We start from the raw sequence: 16,599 nt of genomic DNA, 5'->3' as shown, positions 1-16,599 counted from the left end.
GCAATCTCAACACATTTTTTGGGAAACTTGGGATCACACACCGTGTGTCCTGTCCACATATACATCAGCAGAATGGCTCCGCTGAACGTAAGCATCGACACATAGTAGAAACTGGTCTAACTCTCTTGGCACATGCATCTGTACCTTTTCGTTTTTGAACTGATACCTTTTCAATAGCTTGCTTCCTCATCAACAGGGGAGTTTTAGACATGAAAACACCCATTGAGTGTCTACTTCAAGAGACACCTGACTACACATTTCTCAAGGTTTTTGGTTGTGCCTGCTGGCCACATCTTCGACCATATAACCGTCACAAACTCGAGTTTCGATCAAAAAAATATGTGTTTCTAGGGTATAGTTCTCTTCATAAAGGGTACAAGTGTCTACATGTTCCGTCTAATCGTGTCTATATATCTTGTGACGTTATTTTTGATGAGAATATTTATCCTTTTTCTAATTTCCCGGCGTCACAAAATCCATCCAATTCTAGTTCGCCATCGCTTCCTTCATCTGATTAATTTGTAGATGCTGCGTACTCTCCTTTTTTTGCTTTCTAACCATGGTGCAGGTACTAGACGTGGTGCGCGGCTTGAGTTGCTAGATGATGCAGCAGCTACAAACGCCCCTCACAACAATTGCATGCAAGAGATCCCAGGCAATGCATCGGATGATGGTTACGTGCATGCGTGGGGTATTGAACGCATGCAGCGCCATGCAACGGCAACTCGAGCCGAGCCTGAGCCAGCCGAGCTGTGCACAGCTCCTGTTCCCGCTGGGTCGCACTCGACTACTGAGTCCATTGGCTCGACTGCGCCGGAGACCGAGCCGCAGTCCCCCTCGGCTCATGACAAGGCTGAACTGGAGACCGAGCAGCACTCATCGACGCCTACGACTGCGCGTCAGACAGCAACTAGCCATGATTCTAGTGTGGCCTCTCCTGTGTCGCCGTCTTCTGGACCGGTGCTGTCGCTCGTCCCGTCACCGGCTCCTATCGTTCCTTGTCGAGTGCACACGCGCAGTCAAAGCGGGATTTTTCAACCGAAGCAATGAACTAATGGTACTGTTGCTTGGCTTGCTACTTGTATGGCACATGCAGTCTCTAATCCAACATCGGCATTTTCAAGCAGCAATGACCATACCTCACTGGCGAACTGCCATGGAATAAGAATTTCTCGCACTCCAGAAAAATGAGACTTGTAAACTTGCCCCTCCTCCTTCCCGGGTCAGTGTGATCGATTCTAAGGCGTTGTTTGGATAGTGAAGATTAGCGATAAGATTATAGAAAATGAGTTTTTAGCCGATTTCTAGGAAAACCCGTTTTATGTTAGTTTTTCCGAATAACCAGTTTATAAATAACTACTTTGGTATGGAAATTTGGAAAACTGGTCGGCCCAGTTTCTTGTTTGGATGCCCACGACTACTAGCTGCTTCTATTCCTATTCTCCTCCCGTGAGTGACTCACTTCCCCCAAATCCCACACCATGGCCTCATCCATCCAAGCTCGTTGAGCTGCTGCTGCCCTCCGATTCCTCCTCCGCTCGCTCACACCGCTGCTCCCTCGTCTCGCCCGTGGAAGAATCCGCGCACGGACGCCGAGTACGGCGCGCCTCCGCCGTCCTGGACACCGGTTGCTGCTGGACTCCCAGGTCGCCAGGTACACGCCGTCGCACACGGACGCCTACTACTGTGCGCCTCCGCCCCCTGGATGTTGGTTGCTGCTCGCCTCCCCTCCCCTGGACGGCTAGGTCCCCAGGCGTACTCCGTTTCGTCGGCCGTCGACCCCGCACAAGCTGTACCTAGCGAGCGGTCCTGCTTCAAGTCAACGCACAGGCCTGCCTCCCCTCAACGCCGGCCGTGCAGGCTGCACCGACGTCAGCCTGTATCGGCGGCGCCGGGGGCAGCAGGCAGCTGTAGCGGATGGGGATTCCAAGCTAGCGGATGGGGATTCAGAGGAGCAGGTATGTTTGATTATTATTTTCAAGTTTTGTACTAGTAAATTAACATGAACTACATCATGCACTTGACGAGAGAAGCTACAATTATCTCCTTTTTTGGTTTCTTAGCATGTTTTCATGGTCTACATCATGCACTTGCGGAGAGTATACTACTTCATAATTGACAGGACTTATCAATTAGCTACATATCTACTTGGTCCATTGAAGAATCTGGTGCGTAGGTACAAGGGGAACACTTGAATTTCACATAAAAATGCACCAATTTGAAGTAGTTTATTTGTTGCTTTACTTGCTGAAAAGATTGGTAGACAATAACATTTCATCTTGTAGCTCCAGATAGAGGGAGGGAGAGGCAGAGGGTGAGAGAGAGAGAGAGATAGAGCATATAAGCCTATAAAAGAATGGGAAGTTCATGTCCATATAAAGAATTAAAAGTTGCAACAATAATTATGCAGATATATCTGCAATTGAAGATGGAAAACAAATATTACAGTATTTAATCATCTTCTGGTTGAGCACTACGTTGTTGATGTTTAGTCCACAACTCTCGGGCGATGGCAGCACGAACTCTCTCACCAGCAACTCTATCATCTTCTCTTGCTTGCCCATGAACTTGTTGATCACCATGGTCAGTATTTTGGTCTGTTTCCCCATGCTCATAAAGCTCGAATAACTCATCAGGATGATTAACCTTCCTTATGAAGTTGTGGATAATGCAACAAGCCGTAACAATTTTCACTTGAGCTCTGTATGGATAAGGAATTCCTCCTTTCCTACTTAGAATTGGAAAACGAGCTTTTAGAACACCAAAAGTTCGTTCAACAACATTCCGCAACTGTGCATGTAGATGGTTGAACAATTCCTTCTCACTAGTATATCGCTGATTACTTCCACGAAAAGAAGCAATATGATAGCGATCTCCACGATACGGGGCAATAAATCTTGGAGTATTTGCGTAGCCTGAATCAACAAGGTAAAATTTACCTGCACATTAATTTCATATCAAACTCATCATCTTTATATATATTGTAGATACACAAATAATTGTACTTTACCTTCAGGAACAACTAAACCCCCACTAGTCACAACCCATCTTAGAACAGCTTGATCCGATGCAGAACCCTCCCATCCAGCAGCGACATAAGAGAATGTCATGTCAAATGACACCACTGCCATTACATTTTGAGATGGATAACCATGTCTGTCTCTATAAGGAGTTTGCTTATCAAGCCCGACTTTTGCCTCAATATGTGTCCCATCAATTGCTCCTAGGCAGTTCTGTTGGGATTTTTTGTTAGTCAAAAAATAAAGTTTAAATGGTGTCGACCTTCTATTTATGAAAATCATATGTAAAAGAGTATCTGCTTCTAATAGCAAACATACCTTGACATATGGGTAGAATCTTGCGTCACCCAAAATTTTTGATGGGACTTGATTGCTTGAATCTGTTATGCAAACATCACGCAAACCATTTATGGCGTCTAAAACTTTGTTGAAGTATCGGCTGATTGGTTCGCCAGAATGCTGATATCTATCTTGGATGACACGGTTTCTAACATTGTGACCAATTGTATGTAGAAACATGAGTAGTTGTTCGTCCACTGTCATTCGATTTGTATCCTTAAGTAACTTCCTCTCGCACAAAGCATCCCGCAACAAGTAGAATGTGTGCTTCTCAAGACGAAATTGTTCATAAAATCTAACTGGATGTCCCTCTAGAAACTCTATCGTTTTCTGAGCACCAGTTAATATAGAAGTGTTACGGGGCGTTCTGAATAACCTTGTGAACAACACATCGCGAAACAAGGACACTGCAGAAATGTTATTAATAAGCACTTGTTCGGAATCAGAAAGTTCATCATCTGGCACATCCGAAATGTTCATAGATCCCCGCACGATTTGCACAGGTAACCATATCATCTCTGGATAATTGTTTTAAAATGTAATAGTGCTGAACCGGACAATGAACAATACCAAACTGAAAACAATATTTATTACATATGGCTTGAAGATCTATCCAACTAGGCCACACCTTATCTCGATATTCTTGGATAGCCTTATCCTTCTGCAAGTTGTTTAATGTTTTTGTTAATAATAGGATATGAAAACTTTATATGAATTCTACTTGAACAAACTTACCTTAATTAGTTCTTTCCAAATATCTTCTGGAGCTTTTATCATTTTGTCATCGTCATCCCAACCAAATCCCGTGAGTTTTAGAAGTTTGTCCATGGTGTTGTAGCAATTCCTGTAGTACTTATGACGATTTTTCAGTTGTTGTAATTCAAGTTTTTCTACCCTTGAATCATTGAATTGTTCTAAGATATCACGCCAAGCTTTTTTTGTGTAACCTGTTCCTTCTTTTCCTCCATGTAGGCTTTGATCTTTTAATATATTCAGCAGTATTTTGTCCTCTGAAGATTTCCATACATGGCGCTTAGCTTTATCTGTGTTTTCCTTCTTAATTTTTTTCCTTCTCATCATCCATATTTTTCTACAGAGGGGATACAAGAAGCAATAATGGAAGATGAGTCATTTGGTTCAAAAGGAATAAATCTACGAAGTGGAAGAAAATGAGCATGCCACTAATCTTTTGTTCATGCTATGACTGGACACTTGAATTTTTGTCGCTTGTCTGTCTAACGGGATGTTCACATCCCTTATTAGTTATTTTCCTATGTTGCTGCCAAGATTTTAATTTGCTATTAAATCTGGTCTCGCTTGCCCCACGTACTGCTATCAACATCAGATGACATCACAAGGTATTCTAATCTTCATCTGCTTACTGCTTAGCTCTTACTGCACACTATATATTCTGGATAAATATGATTGATACTTATGGAAAATTATCCTTACAGTGTGCTTTAAACTGCATCCTTGTCATGAAAAATTAACTACTGCACTTGATATATATAGTCATCGATAATCTAATTGTGGTTCGGTGTTAGATCATTTTAGTATTTATATAGGCATTCATAGTGCAATCTGATTCTCTTATGTGCCACATGTTCATATTTATGATACTCCCTAATCAGAGTTGCCTCTAATTTTTTCCTTCAACAGTACGTGTTATCATTTAGATTAACAGATTACCAGGTTGTTGGATCTACTATGTCCTAGGAATTGCCCATATGAAATTATCAGAGGTTTTATGCAAAATAGGTTTCACTACCAAATAGATTAATTCAATCAACAGTACCATGAAAATATTTACAAATACAAATTCATACTACTGTGTAGGATGGTGAAGCCATGGAACCTGATTGAAGATGGGAAGACTGATTGAAGGTGGGAAGACGATGCACGAAAAGCCTGAAGGAGATGTAGAGCCTTATTGAAGATGACCAACTTCAGATCCAAGGTCAACGTCTCCCATCCAGTGCCTGTCACGGGGATCACAGCCAGCCCTTTGCGATCTGGGTGTATAACATGCGGGAAACAAAGTCTGTCTTTTATAGGCAGTGAAAAGGGCGCGAGGTGAGACGCAAAAAGCAGAATTGGCGTCATCTGAGGTTGTTGAGGAATAGGCGGGGGCGGAGAAAGGCAGTTGCATATGTATATGCTAATCACGTTTGTGGAAAAACGAGTAATACTAGTTTTCCCACAAACCCGGAATTATGGGTTTTTGGGAAACGAGTTTCCCCTGTCCACGGGGTTGTTGGACGAGCCAAACAATATTTTTTACGGTTAGGCAGTTTCGTTGGCTTACGTAGATTGCGTTCTCTATATTCCTCTTATCCAAACAACGCCTACATGGATATTTAAGGTCAAAAGGCATGCTGATGGCTCTGTTGAACGCTACAAGGCGCGACTGGTTGCCAAAGGATTTAAGCAACGATATGGTCTTGATTACGAAGACACTTTCAGTCCTGTCATCAAGCCTACTACTATTCGTCTTCTTCTCTCATTGGCAGTTACTCGTGGTTGGTCCCTTCGACAGTTGGACGTCCAGAATGCATTCCTCCATGGTGTCTTAGAGGAAGAAGTTTATATGCGGCAACCTCCTCCTGGTTTTGTTGATCCAGATCCTCCACATCATCTTTGTCGGCTAATCAAAGCAATTTATGGTCTCAAACAGGCCCCTCGTGCCTGGCATGCTCGTCTTGGTTCCGCCCTTCAGTCACATGGCTTTGTTCCCTCTACTGCAGATACATCTCTCTTTCTTCTACAGCGCCCTGAGCTCACAATGGACCTTTTGGTGTATGTTGATGATATTATTCTCATCAGTTCTTCGCCTACTGCCGCCGACAAGCTCATACTAAGTCTTCGACATGATTTTGCTGTTAAGGATCTTGGCCCCCTTCACTATTTTCTGGGTTTAGAAGTGAGTAATACTGCTGCTGGTCTCTCTCTCACTCAGAAGAAATATTCTTTGGACCTCCTTCAACGCGCGGGTATGTTGAAGTGTAAACCTGTCACCACACCCATGGCTGCGACTAAGAAGCTCTCTGCAGATATTGGTGTGCTTCTCAGTTCTGATGACGCTACTAAGTATCGCATTATTGTTGGCGGGCTACAATATCTTACTATTACTCGACCAGATCTTGCTTTTGCAGTTAACGGTGTCTTCCAGTATCTTCATGAGCCTCATGACACACATTGGTCTGCAGTCAAACGCATTATGCGCTATGTTCGTCTTACTGCTTCCTTTGGTTTGCATCTTCGGCCGACCACCTCTGGAGTGTTGTCTGCCTTCTCTGATGCAGACTGGGCAGGGAGTCCTGATGATAAGCTATCTACGGGGGGTATGCTGTGTTCTTTGGTTCAAACCTGATCGCCTGGAACACTCGCAAGCAAGCCACTGTTTCTCGGAGTAGTACAGAAGCTGAGTACAAAGCTGTTGCAAATGCTACTGCCGAACTAATTTGGGTGCAGTCCTTACTGCGAGAGTTGGGTATTCCTCAAGACATACCACCGGTGCTATGGTGTGACAATATTGGAGCCACATATCTTTTGTCCAACCCTGTCTTTCATGCAAGGACAAAACATATCAAAGTTGACTTCCATTTTGTGAGGGAACGAGTTGCACACAAACTGCTGCAAATCAAGTTTATCTCGTCTAAAGATCAACTTGCGGACATTTTCACTAAGCCATTACCACTTCCTTTGTTTGAAGTCTGTCGGCACAATCTCAACCTTCTTGACACTGGTTAAGATTGAGGGAGGGTGTTAGAGTCCAGTTTGTATATGAATATAATTACCCTAGCGTATATTCCTTGTATATGTACTACCTTATGCTATATAATGAAAGCAACGCAGCCCTATTGGGATACTGCGAAACCCTCCACCCGTTACGTTTTTTATACCGCGTGGTGCATGCAACTGATTAAACAGCAATACTGCAACACAAGCAGTCACTCACCGCCAATTGCTGATTGAGATTCCGTTGCGAAAAAGAGAAAGTTGATCGAGATTGCAGCAAGATGCGCGATCTAGCACGTTACACTGTGGAGTATGGTCAACCAATGCCATGGCAGGGCTCCTGATGATCCCACATATCCCTCCTGGTTACTCCCTCCTTTCTGGTTTATAGAGCTTATCTCAAAATTTTAGTTTTTCCATTTTATAAGGCTGGTCATAGTGGGGAGTAACTTATACTAGTGTCATAAATATGACAGTAGTCTAAGTTACTATCTTCATAGTACAAAGTAACGTAGTAGTAGTGTAATATGTGGCTTTATTTAATATCTTGTAGACTCATGTTGTCTTGGAAAGCGCTATGTTACAGTAACATATTATGCTACCACTTCTCATTAACTACTTGCCACATAAGTAAAAATATCTCGAAGTGCGTTATGTTACTATCTAAGTTACTCCCACTATGACTAGCCTAAGATTAGTCACAGTGGGGAGTAACTTAGAGTATTAACATGCATATGTTACTATTCTATGTTACTACCTCCACAGTGGGTAGTAACATGTGTTGTGTCATGCATCACTTTATTTATTAGGTTGTACAGTCATCTTTTCTTGATATGTGTGATGTTATTGTAACTAGCTATGTTACCATATGCCTCTATTTCTTCATTAATTACATGCCACATCATCTATTTTGTCTAGATAAGTGTGATGTTACCATCTATATTACTCCTATTATGGGTAGTCTAAGACTCAATTTGGTTGTTCTCCATCATAAGTTCAGATTCCAAGGTGCATTAAATCATTGCATGCAAGTATTAAGAGAAAATTGACCAATGCATGTACTTTATATATGCACGCATTGCAGTTAATGCATAGGTAAATATAATTTTTTTGAGAAAAACAAAAGCATTAATTGGGTGCTTTTTTCAGCTAAAACAAGTATTCCACCACTCATCATCTATCTTGGTTGATGAGATTTTTAAATTGAGACCTATAAACTGGAAACAAGAAAGTAATTAACTCGATCTGGGAACATAAATTTACTTCCTTCTTGGATCTTGGTCAGCTTTGGGAAGACAAATCCAAAGAAAGTAGCAGCGCGTGCACCATGCAGGCTGCACTACTACGCTAAAAATGCAAATGTCAACTCCAGCAGCTATACATCACTGCCGTAAAACCGGAAAGCCAATCACACTTACACTCCGGACCACCGTACGTGTTTCTACAGTTGCCAAAACCATCGTCATGGGCCTGAGTTTCTTCGCGGCTTAGGTTCATTCTCGTATCAACCCACCTCTTGATCTTCTAGTAATAATCCGGTCATCATCATCATCATCGGCTTGAGTTTCCTCACGGCTTACGGCAGCCCGCACGAACATCTAGCTTTATTGCTTGATCTTTTGGGGTAACCGCGCGGGTGGTAGGGCATGAGCCACATGCTGGCGCCGAATCATGCAAGCAGCAGTCAGTCGGTCACCATGCATCGACGACAATTATCCGGTCTTGTTCACCTGGGCAATGCTAAACCTGAATTGTGGTCCTATGTCATTTTGATCACGACCCAGACGTCCATAAGGTCCGTAAGTTTTGATGTTGCTGACAAATTTGACTGACTCCAGATTACTAGTATTTGATTCAAATATTCCATATACTTCCTTCAGGAACTCCGAAGGTCCCAGGGTGACCTGCATACGATCAAAGAATGAGAAGGCCGTCAAATGATGCCATTATTATTATTTTTTGACTTTATAAATTATGGAAGATGCATGCATCATGATGAGAAAGGAGAAGGAGTCCCACAGTTAAATACACGCCGTTTTAATTTCAGTATTGCCGCCCTTCCACCCGGAACACCAAGGACCCACGGTTTGCCTCTGCCCATGTTCGTCAGTGTACGTATACGAGAATCCATCAATTGCCCCGGAATATTGAATGGTTACGCTTACCAGCCGCCGGGGCATTACCGTGAGCTCACGAGGGGTGCCTGCATCTTTACGGCCCCACGATCCACCAATGCTAGCTATCTTCTTCATATGAAGCTGCATCAAAGTATGTAAAAGAAGAGCCGCAATCAAAAGTTTATGGCATGCGCTAGAACTAGACATGGAAGTGTAGTTATATATATAGATAACAGATCAACCACAAAAACAGCTGAATATTCTTCACACCTGCAGGGCGAAGAACCCATGGAAAGTAAGCTCATATATTTCTTTCCCAGTTGCTTTTTCATGTACTTTTCTCTTGATAATGCCACGCACAAATTCAAACACACCAGTAGGAGTACCACCGACAATAGCCTAGTCACCCCGCAAAAAAAAACTATGTCAGGTCATCAACATGACTGGAACAAATTAAAAATTTATATCTTGGACAGGGAATACGTTAAAAAAAAGCTAGTATGAAACTTGTGTTGTCAGTGCAGTCTGTCAAATACACAAATCTAATGACACTCGTTGCGCACACCCATTTGAGAAGCTCAAATAATTAATCATCAATTAGATGAACTTGCCAGGAAGGAGAGATCAGAGGCATCTACACATTGGGAAGATAAAAACTAGCACCAACCATAGAGGGATCGTTTGATGATTCATCTCCAACCGTAATTACATGCTTTCATGAATAAAAGATCAAGATGAAAAGGTTTTGGCACGAAAAGTTTGCAGCAATTACTTGTTGTAATCACCGGGATTAGGATGGCTAGATGGGAGAAAATGCGATTGAAACCCTAAATCCAACACCTTTCACGAGGGCTTCGAGGTCCGAGATTTAGCAAGGTTTCGGCAACACTAGGGCTGGATGTCTGAATGGGCACACTCACGTCCTTCTCTGCTCCGCATCCTCCCCAACATGCCCTCCTCCTCATTCCTCAACGCCACACCGTCCACGACGCTCGCCGCCCCGCTGGATCCACATGAGCACGCGCGCACCATGCTCTGGCTCGCCACTGGCCACGCACACAAAGCAGTACAGCATGCGCCGGTCAAGGCCGCATGGGCACGCCCTGGTTGGCCGGCAATGACCACCGGGACACCACGCACGCGCATGGCCTGCATGCACGGTTGCACGGAGCACGCACAACGCACACACCCAGCAGTCCTGCGTGCGCGCACACAGAAATGAGCGTTGGCTCGGACCGAAAACTCGCCTCGTCTCCATCCCTAAACACTATGGAGAAGAGTTTAAAAAAACACTATGGAGAAGAAACAGACCCTCCAGAATTTTGATGTTCAATTTTGTTTTTCAGCAATCCATATCATCAAAGAAAAATATGCGATACCAAATATGTGTTGCTGCTGCTCCTACCTGAAACCTTTGTATTATCTTTTTGCGGGAAAACCTCCAATCTATTCATCCTCAATCATGGCAGTACAACGAACAACAGGAATAAAAATTACAACTAGATCCGTAAACCACCTAGCGACGACTACAAGCACCGAAGCGAGCCGAAGGCGCGCCGCCGTCATCGCCCCTCCATCGCCAGAGCCAGGCACAACTTGTTGTAGTAGACAGTTGGAAAGTCGTCGTGCTAAGGCCCCATAGGACCAGCACCCCAGAACAGCAACCGTCGCCGATGAAAAATAACGTAGATCGGAAGGATCCAGACCGAAGACACACGAACGTAGACGAACAACGACGAGATCCGAGCAAATCCATCAAAAATAGATCTGCTGGAGACACACCTCCACACGCCCACCAACGATGCTAGACGCACCGCTGGAACGGGGGCTAGTCGGGGAGACCTTTATTCCATCTTCAGGAGCCGTCGCCGTCTCGTCTTCCTGAGTAGGACACAAACCCTAGCAATATTAAAAATAACAACTAAAAACGGAGCCCTCCTGCCGGCCCTTGCCAATATCCACCGCGCCTCCATGGCCCTATGGTCACCGGAGACGAGGCGGACCCGTGCTAGCGCCGGCGAGAGGCACAGACCCTAACTTTCTTTCTTTGAGGAGGAGGAGGAGAAGCCCTGGCTCTAGGTACATGCGCAAAACCTTTGTATTATACTAGTTATTATCAGAACTTTTCCCCTAACAATTTACATAGCTAATTCTGTTGTATGATTAGTCAGTGGGTTTGCTGAACACATTTCTTAAGAGCACCAGATCATGACCTCGTGATGAGAGGCAAGAGTAATAATGCTAAGGAGGTATCTGCACCTGCCAACATATATCATAGCTACCCTCCTTGAACACTTAACCGAGTGTGAGAAAATTACATAGGGGCACAGCTACTCACCGACAGTACTGGCAGCATTTGATCTCAATCAACATTAACTGTTCTCCGTATCTTTCACTGATTAAGATTTATGAGAGATTCGTTGGGCTACCTCGTGGACTCGTAGTTTTTTTTGGAAATGGATGTATATCTCCTGCCTCTGCATCATAATGATGCATGCAGCCATCTTATTAAAAGTTTGCAAAGTAACACAAAGTCGTCAAAGTATTACAGCTCGCAAGTGGAGCGAAAAAAGAACAGAAACAAAGTTCATGCCGACAAAACATAACCGGAATGGCAAAAAGAAGGATAAGCTCCCTAGACTCCTATCATGTTATGCGACCGCCATCCGAACCGGTTGAATAAAATCCGTGCTACCATCTCCCAGTGGTTGCACCCAGTAACCAATGGTTCCCTGGATTCCATAGGAGTGAGTAAGGACCACGTACGGATCCAAGCAGTAGCTCTGAAGATGACTTGCAAGAAAGATAAATTATTTTGTCTGTTAAATATCAAATTGTTCATGCAATTCCATATAGCCCACAAAAGCGCACATATTCCAATCCAAATACGGGCCGCCATAGTATGTTCAACCCCAGTTAACCACGTTCCAAACAACATTGTAATGTCAACTGGAGGAGTAATGTTAAAGGCTATATGAACCGATCTCCATAATAATTTAGCGAGTGGGCATTCAAGAAATAAATGTTGTATTGTTTCATCATGATCACAAAAATAACAGGAGTAATGTTAAAGGCTATATAAATCGATCTCCACAATAATTTAGCGAGTGGGCATTCAAGAAATAAATGTTGTATTGTTTCATCATGATCACAAAAATAACATCGTGGACTACCTACCCATCTCCTCTTGATTAAGTTGTCCTTTGTAAGAATTACTTGTTTGTGGACAAACCACATAAAGATTTTAATGCGCAAAGGAACCTTAATCTTCCAAATATGCAATGATCTCGAGATTGGGCCAGAATTAACCAGATCCATATAAAAAGATTTTACCGTAAAAACTCCATTCCTAGCTAGTTTCCATTGCGGCGAATCTGGTTGGTCGGAGAGTTGAACATCTATCAATCTCCGAACCAAGTGCATTCATGCATTCCAACGCTCACCAACTAACGCTCGTCTGAACTGGATATTTAATGGACTCGTATGTAGAACGGTGCCTACGTAATCCTCCTTATGTTGCACTATGTTATACAGGGTGGGATACTGGATGGCCAGGGGCGTCTCTCCTAACAATGTATCCTCCCAAAACCTTGTTGACATCCCATTGCCAACTAGGAATTTGACCCTTCGAAAGAACAAGTCCTTCACTCTCATGAGCCCTTTCCAGAATGGCGACTCGGTTGGTCTCATGGTAACCTGAGCTAGTGTTTTCGACTGTAGGTACTTATCGCGCAAAATCTGTGCCCACATGCCCTCCGGCTCAATCTCTAACCGGTATAGCCATTTGCTCATAAGGCATTTGTTCTTGATCTCTAAGTTCTCAATACCGAGCCCGCACTGGTCTTTTGGTCGACAAAGAATGTCCCATCGCGCGAGACGGTATTTCCTCTTGGCCTCATCTGACTGCCAGGAGAATCGAGATCTGAAGAAATCAAGTCGTTTCCGTACCCCTTTTGGAATTTCGAAGAACGATAGTAGGAACATCGGCATACTAGTCAGTACCGAGTTAATCAGCACTAGTCGACCTCCATAAGACATGAGCTTATCCTTCCAGCAGCTCAACTTTTTCTCTATTCGATCTTCGATACATTTCCATTCTTTATTAGATAACTTACAGTGATGGATCGGTAAGCCCAAATAACTAAAAGGTAAAGAACCCAATTCACATCCAAACAATTGTCTATATGTATCTTGTTCGTCTTTGGCCTTCCCAAAGCAGAACTGTTCACTTTTGTGGAAGTTTATCTTTAAGCCAGACAACTGTTCGAATAGGCATAAAATAAGTTTCATATTACGTGCCTTAGCAATGTCGTGATCCATAAATAAGATAGTGTCGTCAGCATACTGTAGAATGGATACTCCTCCATCAATTAGATGAGGAACTAACCCCTCCACTTGCCCATGTTGTTTGGACCTGCCAATGAGAATGGCTAACATATCGGCCACTATATTAAACAGGAGAGGAGACATAAAATCTCCTTGTCTCAAACTCTTGTGTGTCTGAAAATAATGACCGATATCATCGTTAACCTTGATTCCGACACTACCCTTCTGGACTTGAGAACCCACCTGGTTCCGCCAGACCTCACTAAATCCTTTCATGCGCATTGCCTATTGTAGGAAGGACCACTTTACTTTATCATACGCCTTCTCAAAATCCACTTTGAAGATAACCCCATCAAGCTTCTTCGAATGGATTTCATGTAACGTTTCATGCAAAATGACCACCCTTTCCAGTATATGTCGCCCTGGCATGAACGCTGTTTGGCTCGGTTGTACGACTAAATGCACGATCTGTGTCAATCTATTGGTCCCTACCTTTGTGAAGATTTTGAAACTCACGTTAAGAAGGCAAATTGGCCTGAACTGTTCAATTCGAACTGCCTCTTCTTTCTTTGGCAATAACATAATCATACCAAAGTTAAGATGAAACAACTCTAAATGACTGTTAAAGAAATCATGAAACATAGGCATACGATCATCTTTAATAATGTGCCAACATTTCTCATAGAATTCAGCTGGAAACCCATCTGGTCCCGGTGCTTTATTCGATTTCATTTGTGAGATTGCATCTAGAATCTCCTTCTCAGTAAACGATGCAGCTAAAATATTGTTCTCTTCTACCTGGAGCTGAGGAATATCTCCAATAACAGTTTCGTTTAAGGTCACCGTACTAGCTTTCGGATGGCCAAACAGTTGTTTATAATAATTAGAGATATAAGCTTTCAGATTCTCATGCCCCAAAATTGTCCCCTCGTCCTGTTCAAGCTGAATGATTTTCTTATTCCTATGTTTGCCATTCGCAATCATATAGAAAAATTGTATATTGTCATCCCCTTGGACAACTTTAAGCACTTTGGCACGCAGTGCCCATTTGAGCTCCTCCTCTCTGAGAAGAGCTCGTAGGCCTTGCTCAGCTTCGAACTTGGAACTTTGCTCATTTACCGTAAGCAGATTAGTTTCAGCTTTTAAATCTAAAGCTTCGATCAAACGAGTATGTAGCTCTTTTTCTTGTTTGTAAATCCCACTCTCATTTCTAGCCCAACCTCGCAAAAACTGTCTCAAATGTCGGATCTTATCTTGCCATCTCTCAAGACTAGTGCTTCCACTAACAGGAATGGCCCATTCGCGTGCAATGATCTCCAAAATGTTTTCTTTCTCGAAGCAACCAAGTTCGAAAGAGAAAGCATTCTTGTTTGCAATATGCGTAGCCTCTCCTGAATCTACAGGCAATGATGTATGGTCCGAGATCGCTCTTTGCATGGCATGGACTGACACCAAAGGATATTTTTGTTCCATTCCACACTAGCAAGTACCCTATCCAACTTCTCATAAGTTGGAGTGGGCAACGAGTTGGCCCAAGTAAATTGTCTACCGCTGAGTTCCATTTCTCTCAAATTAAGACTCTCGATAATCATATTAAACATCATAGCCCACCGACCATCAAAATTGTCATTGTTCTTTTCATCTCTCCTCTGAATTATATTGAAATCACCACCGACTAGGATTGGTAGATTCTCATCTCCACAAATCCGCACCAAGTCAGCCAAAAAATCTGGTTTAACTTCAGGTTGTGCTGCTCCATACACAGCCACAAGAGACCATTGGAACCATCCAATTTTGATCTCACCCGAAACTTAACCGTAAAATCTCCCCGAACCACGTTAAGGACCTCAAGTGTTTCACACCGAACCCCTAGTAAGATCCCACCAGATCTTCCTCTAGGAGGTAAGGCGTGCCAATCGAAATCAACTCCTCCGGATAAAGTTCCAAGAAATTGTGAAGTAAAATTATCTCTTCGTGTTTTCAAAAGCGCAATAAAATCTAATTGTTGCTCTACCGTTGTTTCCGCCAAGAGCCTTTGTTTAGCCAAGTCAGCTAGACCTCTGCTATTCCAAAAGATTCCTTTCATAAGTCATCATGGAATTTTTTCTTCAGCTTAACCCTAGCGCTTCTACGAACCGCCGAAGTAGGACTCGTAGTAGATCCATACCGCACCATCTTGTACACCAAGGTAGTTCAGAGTTAATGAAGAGGTGCTCACATCTTCGAAAACAGAGGATTTATCAGTTGGTGTTGAGATTCAATAACTTGGAGTGAGTTTTATATGCTAAAACAATGTTTAGATTGACAATTTTTTATAAAGCTTGAGTTCATTAATAACTGTAGCAACAAATGAAAGAGTGCATCGCGTCATGCGTCGGTAGATAACTCTGACACATGTATCCCTCCCTGATTGCAATTTTTTATTGATAGCTTACCAAGCTGACCACTTGGTCTGACGCATGTAGCCCTTCTATTACTATCTTGCCGCGGTCACAGTTTAATGGAAATGTTCAGGTGGCCCTCCGTGACTTGTCAAAAAATGAACCAAAAGATATTACACATACATTAGAATGTAGTTTTACTAAAGGATATGAACAATGCTTTGTGCTCTACATTGCAATGGGTTACCACTTGGCAAATCCAAAGTGACACTCTCGATCTCAAAGCATAAGGCATATTTATGTTTATAAAACAAGATTCGAAAAAAAGAAATCGAATTGATTCATTATCAATGTGATAAGTGATAAAGCTATATGCATAGGTAAAACTTAAATTTAAATCTCATAACACCAATTGTATGTCAGATAATTATAAAGTAGTGAAGTAATTATAGTTAGTCAAATTTTGTTATAAAGAATAAACATATATGTCTCATATTTCGGAATGGAGGTGGTGGTACCTTTTCGTTATTACCTCATGAATAGAATGGATGGTTGCAATGCTTTCTATGTGCACATCTTATCATGTCAAAATTCTTTCTCGTTTCATTTTGGAGAAAATTTAATAAGTCTGAACCGTGCAGTTCTAAAAAAAAGGTCCATCGGTGTTGAGATCAAAGC

General features: G+C 42.7%; 1 pseudogene; it reads right to left on the bottom strand.

The window, feature by feature from the left end:
• Positions 1 to 2,451: 2,451 nt before the first annotated feature.
• On the bottom strand, positions 2,452 to 4,443 carry LOC119357509 (annotated as a pseudogene).
• Between the last annotated feature and the right edge of the window lie 12,156 nt (positions 4,444 to 16,599).

This window comes from Triticum dicoccoides, chromosome 2A, assembly GCF_002162155.2.
Source record: "Triticum dicoccoides isolate Atlit2015 ecotype Zavitan chromosome 2A, WEW_v2.0, whole genome shotgun sequence".
Taxonomy (NCBI): Eukaryota; Viridiplantae; Streptophyta; class Magnoliopsida; order Poales; family Poaceae; genus Triticum; species Triticum dicoccoides.
This window is presented reverse-complemented; position numbering and strand designations above follow the sequence as displayed.